This window comes from Somniosus microcephalus, chromosome 4 (assembly GCF_052327205.1).
Source record: "Somniosus microcephalus isolate GS21.2 chromosome 4, FLI_Smic_1.0, whole genome shotgun sequence".
Classification (NCBI taxonomy): Eukaryota; Metazoa; Chordata; class Chondrichthyes; order Squaliformes; family Somniosidae; genus Somniosus; species Somniosus microcephalus.
This window is the reverse complement of record NC_140990.1, coordinates 192,095,596-192,105,221: the sequence shown is the minus strand read 5'-3', so window position 1 is coordinate 192,105,221 and position 9,626 is coordinate 192,095,596. Positions and strand designations below refer to the sequence as shown.

Below are 9,626 nucleotides of genomic sequence, written 5' to 3'. Positions count from 1 at the left end.
TCTGTACAATTAAACAGCATAAATAAAGATACAGACTCAGGCTGCAGCTAACATGTTGTTAAAGGAATTATATACAAACGATCTGAGTCCTTTGGTGGCTCCGCCACATACGCCCCCCCAGAATTGTCTTTAACAGCAAAAGTGAGGCGTCGAGGAGGCCTGACAAGTATGTCCGAGCGACTTCGGTAACCCTGCAGAGGAAGCTGATGGACGGTGGTCGAGCTGGCGGGCGGCTGTGGTTGATCTGGCACGGCGGCTGCGGGCGGTCGGCCACGTTTCGGCGGTTGAGCGATGACGACTGGGCGGTCCAGGTCCAAGTGAGCCGGCTTCAACCGGTCCACCGAAATGTGATCCAGCTTTCCTCTGATGTCGACCGAAAAGGGTTTGTCTCCTGATTCGATGACGCGGAAAGGACCAGTGTAAGGGGGCTTGAGCGGATCCCGGTGAGCATCGTGGCGGATAAATACGTACTCGGCGTTCTTCAGCTCCGCTGGCACGTGGGTGCTCTGCAGGCCGTGATGTGATGTAGGCACCGGAGCGAAACATCTGTCCGCTTCCTGGTGGCTGACAAGTTGCTGGGAGGCGGACCATGGCTCTGTGGGAGAAGGGAGGAAATCCCCTGGTACTCGGAGCGGCTGGCCATAAACGAGTTCTGCCGAGGACGATTGCAGTTCTTCTTTGGGTGCCGTACGAAGACCCAAAAGGACCCATGGGAGTCTGTCCACCCATCCCGCACCTTGAAGACTGGCCCATAGGGCGGCTTTAAGCGACCTGTGGAATCGCTCGCACAGGCCGTTCGCCTGTGGATGATAGGCGGTGGTGCGATGAAGTTTGGTGCCGAGCCCCTGAGCTACAGCATTCCAGAGCTCCGAGGAAAATTGTGGCCCACGATCGGAGGAGATGTCCGCCGGTACCCCGAAACAAGCAACCCAACAGGAGATGAAAGCTCTAGCGATGTCTGCCGAAGTGGTGGATACCAAAGGAATTGCCTCTGGCCACCTAATGGTGCGGTCCACCATGGTGAGGAGATGCGTATAACCATGGAAAGGCAGAAGTGGCCCCACAAGGTCCACATGCACGTGATCGAAATGACGCTCCGGAACAGCGAACGTAGCCACTGGAGCTTTTACATGACGCTGGACCTTGGCCTTCTGGCAGGCCACGCAGGTGTTGGCCCAGTCACGGACATCGAGGTGCACACCCTTCCAGGCGAACTTTGCCGACATTAGCAATTGTGAAGCCTTCATACCAGGGTGCGACAACCCGTGTATGGCATCAAACACCTTCCGGCGCCATGCGACTGGCGCGATAGGTCGGGGAACGCCCATGGAGACGTCGCAAAGGAGCGTGGTGCCTGCGGCCTGGAAACTGACGTCGGTCGCTTGGAAACTAGAGGGGACAGTTCTGTATGATTGGACCTCTGGGTCCGAGGCCTGATCCGCAGCCATGAGGGCGTAATCAATCCCCAGGTGAACCGCATGGACTGTCGCGCGGGAGAGGCAATCCGCCACCAGGTTGTCTTTACCAGACACATGTTGAATGTCCGTGGTAAATTCAGAAATAAACATCTGGTGACGTTGTTGACGAGCTGACCACGGTTCAGCGGTCTTGGCCATAGCGAACATTAGAGGCTTGTGGTCGACAAAAGCCGTGAAGGGACGTCCTTCTAATAAGAACCGGAAATGGCGAACGGCTAGAAAAAGGGCCAGTAACTCTCGATCGAAGGTGCTGTATTTTCTTTCATTTCTCCGTAGTTGACGGCTGAAAAACGCCAGCGGTTGCCACGTGCCATTCACCCACTGCTCCTGCACTGCGCCGATGGCGTAGTCTGACGTGTCTGTGGTAAGGGCAATGGTGGCACCTGGAAGTGGGTGCGCCAGCATGGTTGCGTTGGCCAAGGCGCTCTTGGTGTTGACGAACGCCTTGTCCATCTCGGCCGTCCAGCTGATTGGATCCTTACCGGACTTGCCCTTGAGGGCCCCGTACAAAGGCTGCATATGCTGAGCCGCCTTAGGGACGAATCGGTGATAGAAAGTGATCATCCCAAGGAACTCTTGCAGGGCCTTGACGGTTGGCGGGCGCAGGAAAGAGGTAACAGCTTCCACCTTCGTCAGTAAGGGGGCGGCGCCGTCTGATGTTATGCGGTGTCCCAAGCAATCGATCCGCTGCAGGCCGAACTGGCACTTGGCCGGGTTGATGATCAAACCGTGCTGACTGAGGCGTGTAAAGAGGGTACGCAAATGGCAGATGTGCTCTTCCTTGCTAGCGCTGACGATGAGAATGTCATCGAGGTAGATGAAGATGAAGTTTAGGTCTCGGAGCAAGGAGTCCATCAAGCGCTGGAAAGCCTGTGCCACGTTCTTCAAGCCAAACAGCATCCACAGGAACTCAAAAAGGCCAAAAGGGGTGATGACTGCGGTTTTCGGGACGTCTTGCGGGTGCACGGGAACCTGGTGATACCCCCGGATGAGGTCGACATTTGAAAAGATAGAATTTCCCGCCAAATGGGCCAAGAAATCCTGAATATGCGGGATCGGGTACCGATCAGGAGTAGTGGCGTCGTTCAGGCGTCGGTAGTCACTGCATGGCCGCCAGCCGCCGCCCGGTTTTGGAACAATGCGGAGAGGCGAAGACCAGGGACTATTCGACCGGTGAATAATCCCCAGCCGCTCCATCGTGTCGAACTCCGCTTTCACAGCCGCGAGCTTGCCGGGTTCAAGCCTTCTAGCCCGTGCGTAAACCGGGGAGCCAGTAGTGGTGATATGATGTTCAACACCATGCTTCGTGGCCGAGGAGGAGAAAGTGGGCCTGGTCAGCTCCGGGAACTCTCCGAGGAGCCGAGTGAAGTCATCCGGAGATGGGAACGTGCAGGGGATAGAGCGCGACACAGCGGTACCGTGGTGGCACGGAATCGAGTGGAAGGTGGCCGCGTTGATCAACCGGCGGTGCCGGACATCGATGAGGAGGCCGTTGGCACACAGAAAATCCGCCCCTAGGATGGCCTGCGAGACTGTGGCCATGACGAATTCCCAATGGAAGCGCTGACCGCCGAAACACACTTGGACCCGCCGCTTTCGGAAAGTTCAAATGGCTGCGCCATTAGCTGCCATGAGGGAAAAGCCGTGGTCCCCAGCTTGCATATCGAGATTCGACGCAGGTAGGATGCTACACTGCGCCCCGGTGTCACAAAGGAAACGTCGACCCGATAGGGAATCGCTGATGTAAAGAAGTTTCCCCGACGATCCGATGGCCATCGCAGCCGCGGCGCGCCCGTTAGACCCGGTCCTCCTTCGCCAGGAACGCTGCAGGAGCTTTGTTTTGTTTTTGGGCGAAAAGCTGCAGGGAGAGCGGCAGCGTCGTGCTTTCGTGGCAAAACGGGCGTGGTAGGAGCACCAGCCCGCTGCAAGAGGAGCTGGAGCCGCATCTGTGGGGGATGGGCGTCTTGTGGCAGCGCAGCACTGCTGGGTTACTGTGAAAATCTTATCTGCTTTGGCAGCAAGCTCAGCGCAGTCTGTGACCTTGGACCTGGCTAGGGCAGCCTGCACCTGCTCTGGCAGTTGGCAGAGGAATAGCTCCCGGAAGAGGAAGCATTCCGGTTCGGCACCTAAGAGCGTGAGCATTTGGCTCATGAGCTCGGATGGTTTGGAGTCCCCGAGGCCGGGCATAGCGAGGAGCCGGCGAGCGCATTCTGACTTCGAGAGCCCGAAGACTTGTAGCAACTGCGCCTTTAACATATCATACTTGCGGTCAGTAGGAGGACTACCGAGGAGGCTGACGATCCGCGAGGCAGTGGCGCTATCGAGGGCGGAGACCACGTAGTAATAATGGGTCTGATCCATGACGATGTTCCTGATGGCGAACTGGGCTTCAGCCTGGATAAACCACGCGGCTGGTTGTTGCTCCCAGAACTGTGGCAGTTTCAGAGTCACGGCGTTCATTTCCGTGCTGAAGATCTTCCGCGAAAACCGTTCACGAAAGTCGGGGTCACCAATGTAGGAACGTGAGTTCCTAACTGAAAGACCGAGTTCTACTCAGGCGATCAAACAAAATGAACTTTAATGAAACAAACAGGTTTTAACAAGAAACTGCAGGATAACATCGAATGTAGGTCTGCTCTCCTTGGAGGCTCCACGAGGACTGCCCCTGCAGTCCCGTGGCTGACGTCATGACGTCATCACGTTTTCCCGCCAGTGGGGAATCATGTGATGAACGGCGTGACGTCATCACGTTTTAGCCGCGCTGTTAAAAGTAACCACGCTCTGTACAGTTAAACAGCATAAATAAAGATACAGACTCAGGCTGTAGCTGACACGTTGTTAAAGGAATTATATGCAAATGATCTGAGTCCTTTGGTGGCTCCGCCACAGTATTGCACTAACCAAATGTATTTTCAGCTTTCATTCACAGGTAAAAGAAGCTCAAGTCGAACCAGCGAAGGGAAGTACCATAACCTGGAGCCCGGAGAATTCGTTTACATCAAGATTTTTAAACAAAAAAGCAGTCTACAACCCAGATTTGAAGGACCATACCAGGTTTTGCTGAGTGTATTAGGGACAGGTTCCTTGAGCAGTATGTAACTGAACCAACCAGGGGGCAGGCAATCTTAGATCTGGTCCTGTGTAATGAGACAGGATTAATAAAAAACTGTCCTAGTAAAGGATCCCCTTGGAATGAGTGACCATAATATGGTTGAATTCCAAATTCAGTTTGAGGGTGAGAGAGTTGGATCTCAAACCAGCGTACTAAGCTTAAATAAAGGAGACTATGAAGGTATGAGAGTAGAATTGACTAAAGTGGACTGGGAAAACAGATTAAAGTGTAAGACGGTACAAGAGCAGTGGTCTACATTCAAGGAGATATTTCACATCTTTCAAGATAAATATATTCCACTGAGGAAAAAGGGGAATAAAAGAAAAGACAGCCATCCGTGGCTTAGTAAAGTAATAAAGGATAGTATCCGACTGAAAACAAGGGCATATAAAGTAGCCAAATCTAGTGGGAGGATAGAAGATTGGGAAGCATTTAAAAGCCAGCAAACAATAACTAAAAGATTAATTAAGAAAGGGAAGATAGATTATGAAAGTAAACTAGCAAAAAATATAAAAACAGATAGCAAGAGTTTCTACAGCTATATAAAAAGAAAAAGGGTGGCTAAAGTGAACGTTGGTCCCTTAGAGGATGGGACCGGGAAACTAGTGGTGGGGAACATGGAGATGGCAAAGACGCTGAACAAATATTTTGTATCAGTCTTTACAGTAGAGAACACTAAAAATATCCCAACACTGGACAAACAGGGGGCAAAGGGGGGGGGGAGGAGCTAAACACAATTAAAATCACTAAGGAGATGGTACTCAGTAAAATAATGGGACTTAAGGCGGATAAATCCCCCGGACCTGATGGCCTACATCCTAGGGTCTTGAGAGAAGTGGCGGTAGGGATTGTGGATGCATTGGTGATCATTTTCCAGAACTCCCTGGACTCCGGAAAGGTCCAGGCAGATTGGAAAACTGCTAATGTAACACCCTTATTTAAGAAGGGAAGTAGACAAAAAGCTGGAAACTATAGACCAGTTAGCCTAACATCTGTGGTTGGCAAAATGTTGGAGTCCATTATTAAGGAAACAGTAACAGAGCATTTGGATAAACATAATTTAATAGGACAGAGTCAGCATGGTTTTACGAAGGGGAAGTCATGTTTGACAAATTTGCTCGAATTCTTTGAGGATGTAACATACAGGGTGGATAAAGGGGAACCAGTGGATGTAGTGTATTTGGACTTCCAAAAGGCATTTGACAAGGTTCCACACAAAAGATTACTGATCAAGATAAAAAATCACTGGATTGGGGGTAATATACTGGCATGGGTGGAAGATTGGCTATCTAACAGAAAACAAAGAGTTGGGATAAATGGTTTGTTCTCGGGCTGGCAATCAGTAACTAGTGGTGTTCCGCAGGGGTCAGTGCTGGGACCCCAACTCTTTACAATCTATATTAACGATTTGGAGGAAGGGACCAAGTGCAACATGTCCAAGTTTGCCGACGATACAAAGATGGGAGGGAAAGCAGTGAGTGAGGAGGACATAAAAAACCTGGAAAAGGATATAGACAGGCTAAGTAAGTGGGCAGAGATTTGGCAGATGCAATATAATGTTGGAAAGTGTGAGGTTATGCACTTTAGCAGAAAAAATCAAAGAGCAAGTTATTATCTAAATGGAGAGAAACTGCAAAGTGCTGCAGTACAAAGGGATCTGGGGGTCCTGGTGCATGAAAGACAAAAAGTTAGTATGCAGGTGCAGCAGGTGATCAGGAAGGCCAATGGAATCTTGGCTTTTATTGCAAGGGGGATGGAGTATAAAAGCAGGGAAGTCTTGCTGCAGTTATACAGGGTATTGGTGAGGCCACACCTGGAATACTGCATGCAGTTTTGTTTTCCATATTTAAGAAAAGATATACTTGCTCTCGAGGCGGTTCAGAGAAGGTTCACTCAGTTGATTCCAGAGATGAGGGGGTTGACGTATGAGGAAAGGTTGAGTAGGTTGGGACTCTACTCATTGGAGTTCAGAAGAATGAGAGGCGATCTTATCGAAACATATACGATTGTGAGGGGGCTTGATCGGGTGGATGCGGTGAGGATGTTTCTACTGATGGGTGAGACTAGAACTAGGGGGCATAATCTTTCAAAACTGAGATGAGGAGAAACTTCTTCACTCAGAGGGTAGTAAATCTATGGAATTCGCTACCCCAGAGAGCTGTGGAAGCTGCAACATTAAATAAATTTAAAATGGAGATAGACATTTTCCTAGCAGATAAGGGAATTAGGGGTTACGGGGAGAGGGCAGGGAAGTAGACGTGAGTCTAGATTCAGATCAGCCATGATCCTATTGAATGGTGGAGCAGGCCCGAGGGGCCGTATGGCCTACAACTGCTCCTATTTCTTATGACAACTAAGACTGCAATCAAGATAAAAGAAAGGCCAACATGGATCCACGCGTCCCATTGCAAAAAAGCACCCGATCCGGAGGAAAAGGAGAAGGAACCAGAGGGAGAGAAAAAGATTTACACAGACTATGGGGACCGACAGTACTATGCTAAACAGGATTATGCTTTGTGTTACTGATAGCACCAGAGGTACAGACACGTGAACAAAGGGAACTGCATATAAATGTATTCATGGCACTGAGTCATGAGTATGCACAAGAAAGAGATTTATCAACTGTTGGGTATGTGCACATGTGCCCATTCACTCGAAAGGAGGCATCCCTCTAAGACCCATTCCCTTTAACGAATCAGGAATGGCTGAGTGGATAATCAGTCAGAACGATACACGCAGTAATACTTCCCAGAAAAGGCACACATCCTATCGGGGCACTACTAGTACAGAGGATTGGAGGCCGGAATGGGAATCAGCAGGCTATAATCTCACTGCCTTCCAGGGGTGGTACCAACCCAAATATAATCGGACTCGGCAGCCCCCATTCCTAGTGCTTACTAATACCCCAGGTATAGGGGCCCCAATGGGTAAAATATGTTTAGTAAGGAACATAGCAGGGGGCGAGAACGTAGGTAAAAGCAAATGCGCCCAGAATTTTACCATAACTCGACCCCACAACTGGCGTGATGTGGGTCAGTTTAACATGACAAATGTCCGTAATAAGACGGGTGGGGGTACCTGGACATGTTCCTACCCTATTATGACAAAGAAGAAGTTGCAATTCACTTCTTATAATGGAACCTATTTTATCTGTAGTCATAAGGCCTACCCCTGGTTACCACAATCATGGACGGGATCCTGTTACTTAGGATATGTGATACCCTTTATTAGAACAACAAAGACCCTGAGGGACGCCTATGAAAGCCATCGACCTAAACGGGATTTGACATGGTTGAATGGAATATTCAAGGTAATGATACCACTCTATGGGACAATGTCAAACGAGTGGGAAATACGGGAACTGGCTAAATTAGTAGAATCAGTAGCCAACGCAACCTCACAAACCTTCGAAAGGGTAAATGACGAAATGGTAGCCATTCGGACAGTGGCTCTCCAAAATCGTATGGCCCTAGATTATCTCCTAGCCAAGGAAGGAGGGACATGCGCTTTGATTGGTGAGGAATGCTGTACGTACATCCCGAATCACTCAGAAAAGATCAGCAGTCTGGCAGAACTTATTAGAGAGAAGGTAATAGAGTACAAACAAATTACTGGCCTAGGCAGTACCACTTTGTGGGGTTGGGCATCTGGATGGCTAGGATCCCTGGGAAAATCCCTGGTACAGGGCCTGATCATATTCTTGCTGATAATCTTTTCCCTATACCTTCTGTTTGTATCAATCAAGTGCTGCTGTGTCAGAGTGGGAAAAACAGTGTTACCAACAGCAACCACTACTAAGGTTATGGTAGCAACAACTACTGAAGGATTCTGTGCGGAAATGGAAATGGAAAGTCTAAGCAGGATTGGAATGGATTAAGTTGTCCTCGTGAAGGACAAAAGGGGGGAATGTGGAAATGTACCTTTTTAAAGCTGAATAGTTACATGTGCCCCTTTTTGACAAACAAAATGGAGTCCCGGTCCTCCCAGAAGCCTCTGCAGAAATGTCCTCTATTCCTTCCTTAAACATGTTAACCTTGACTAAACACTGAGAACAGTTGCTTATCTGCGTTGTAAACAAAGACCATTTACATGAGTAAAGGGAACCTTACTCAAGCCACCTGGCCAGAGGCTTGACCACCAGATAACAGAAGAAACATACTGTATGAAGTATCTACATTCCAAACAGTACTGATAGTCTTAATTAAATAGTCTAGAATAAATAACTACCCATTGTATTATCAATAGTCTTTCGCTACGCCAGACTTTAGAAATATGTAGAAACTTAGATAAGGATTGAAGAACTCTTTGTCCCTTTGTCTGACTTGAAAGACACATGATGAAACCATAACCTGTTTACTTCACTGTATAAATATGTTATTGATCTGTACTTCTGGAGAGAGTCTCTGCTTAGCCTTTGACTGAGCGGGACGCTCTCCTTGCCGCAAGTAAAAGCTTAATAAAAGAACATCTACCGGAGCTGATTGTTTCAGAGTCTCATTGAGAGTCGAGATTTCGACACTGCTGAAAAAAAATCTTAACTTACCAAGTCTCTCTTCGCAATTATAATTCCTCATCCCTGGTAACCCTCAGAAAAATGTATCTTTTCCTTTGCTTTTATATCCTCCATATTACAGGGTACCTAAAACTGCATACGATATTCCCACTGGAGCCCAAGGTCTTATATGAGTTCAATATTACATCTAGGTAGATGGTCCTAGTGTGCATGACGCATTGTTGCTGTCAACCTGCTACACATTTATTGTTGGTTCATGTCGAGCCCTCATCCACTTTAAAGCTCTTTCATTGCTTATTAGGCATGTCAATACTCCAGCAAGGCGCACATTAAAGCTGCAACTTACAAAAGAAGCTCTTGGCACACTAATCTATATATATAAATCGGTACTTCTGTCATTCTGTCTTTCTGTCTATCTGTCTTTCTGTCTTTCTGTCTATCTGTCTATCTGTCTATCTGTCTGTCATCGCGTGTGCGTTGCGGGTATGCACTCGAAAGTTACAGGGCGTACCTACGCGCGCGT

General features: G+C 48.7%; 1 pseudogene; it reads left to right on the top strand.

The window, feature by feature from the left end:
* The first annotated feature begins 7,291 nt into the window (after positions 1-7,291).
* LOC147120091 (syncytin-2-like) lies at positions 7,292-8,282 on the top strand (annotated as a pseudogene).
* Positions 8,283-9,626: the final 1,344 nt, after the last annotated feature.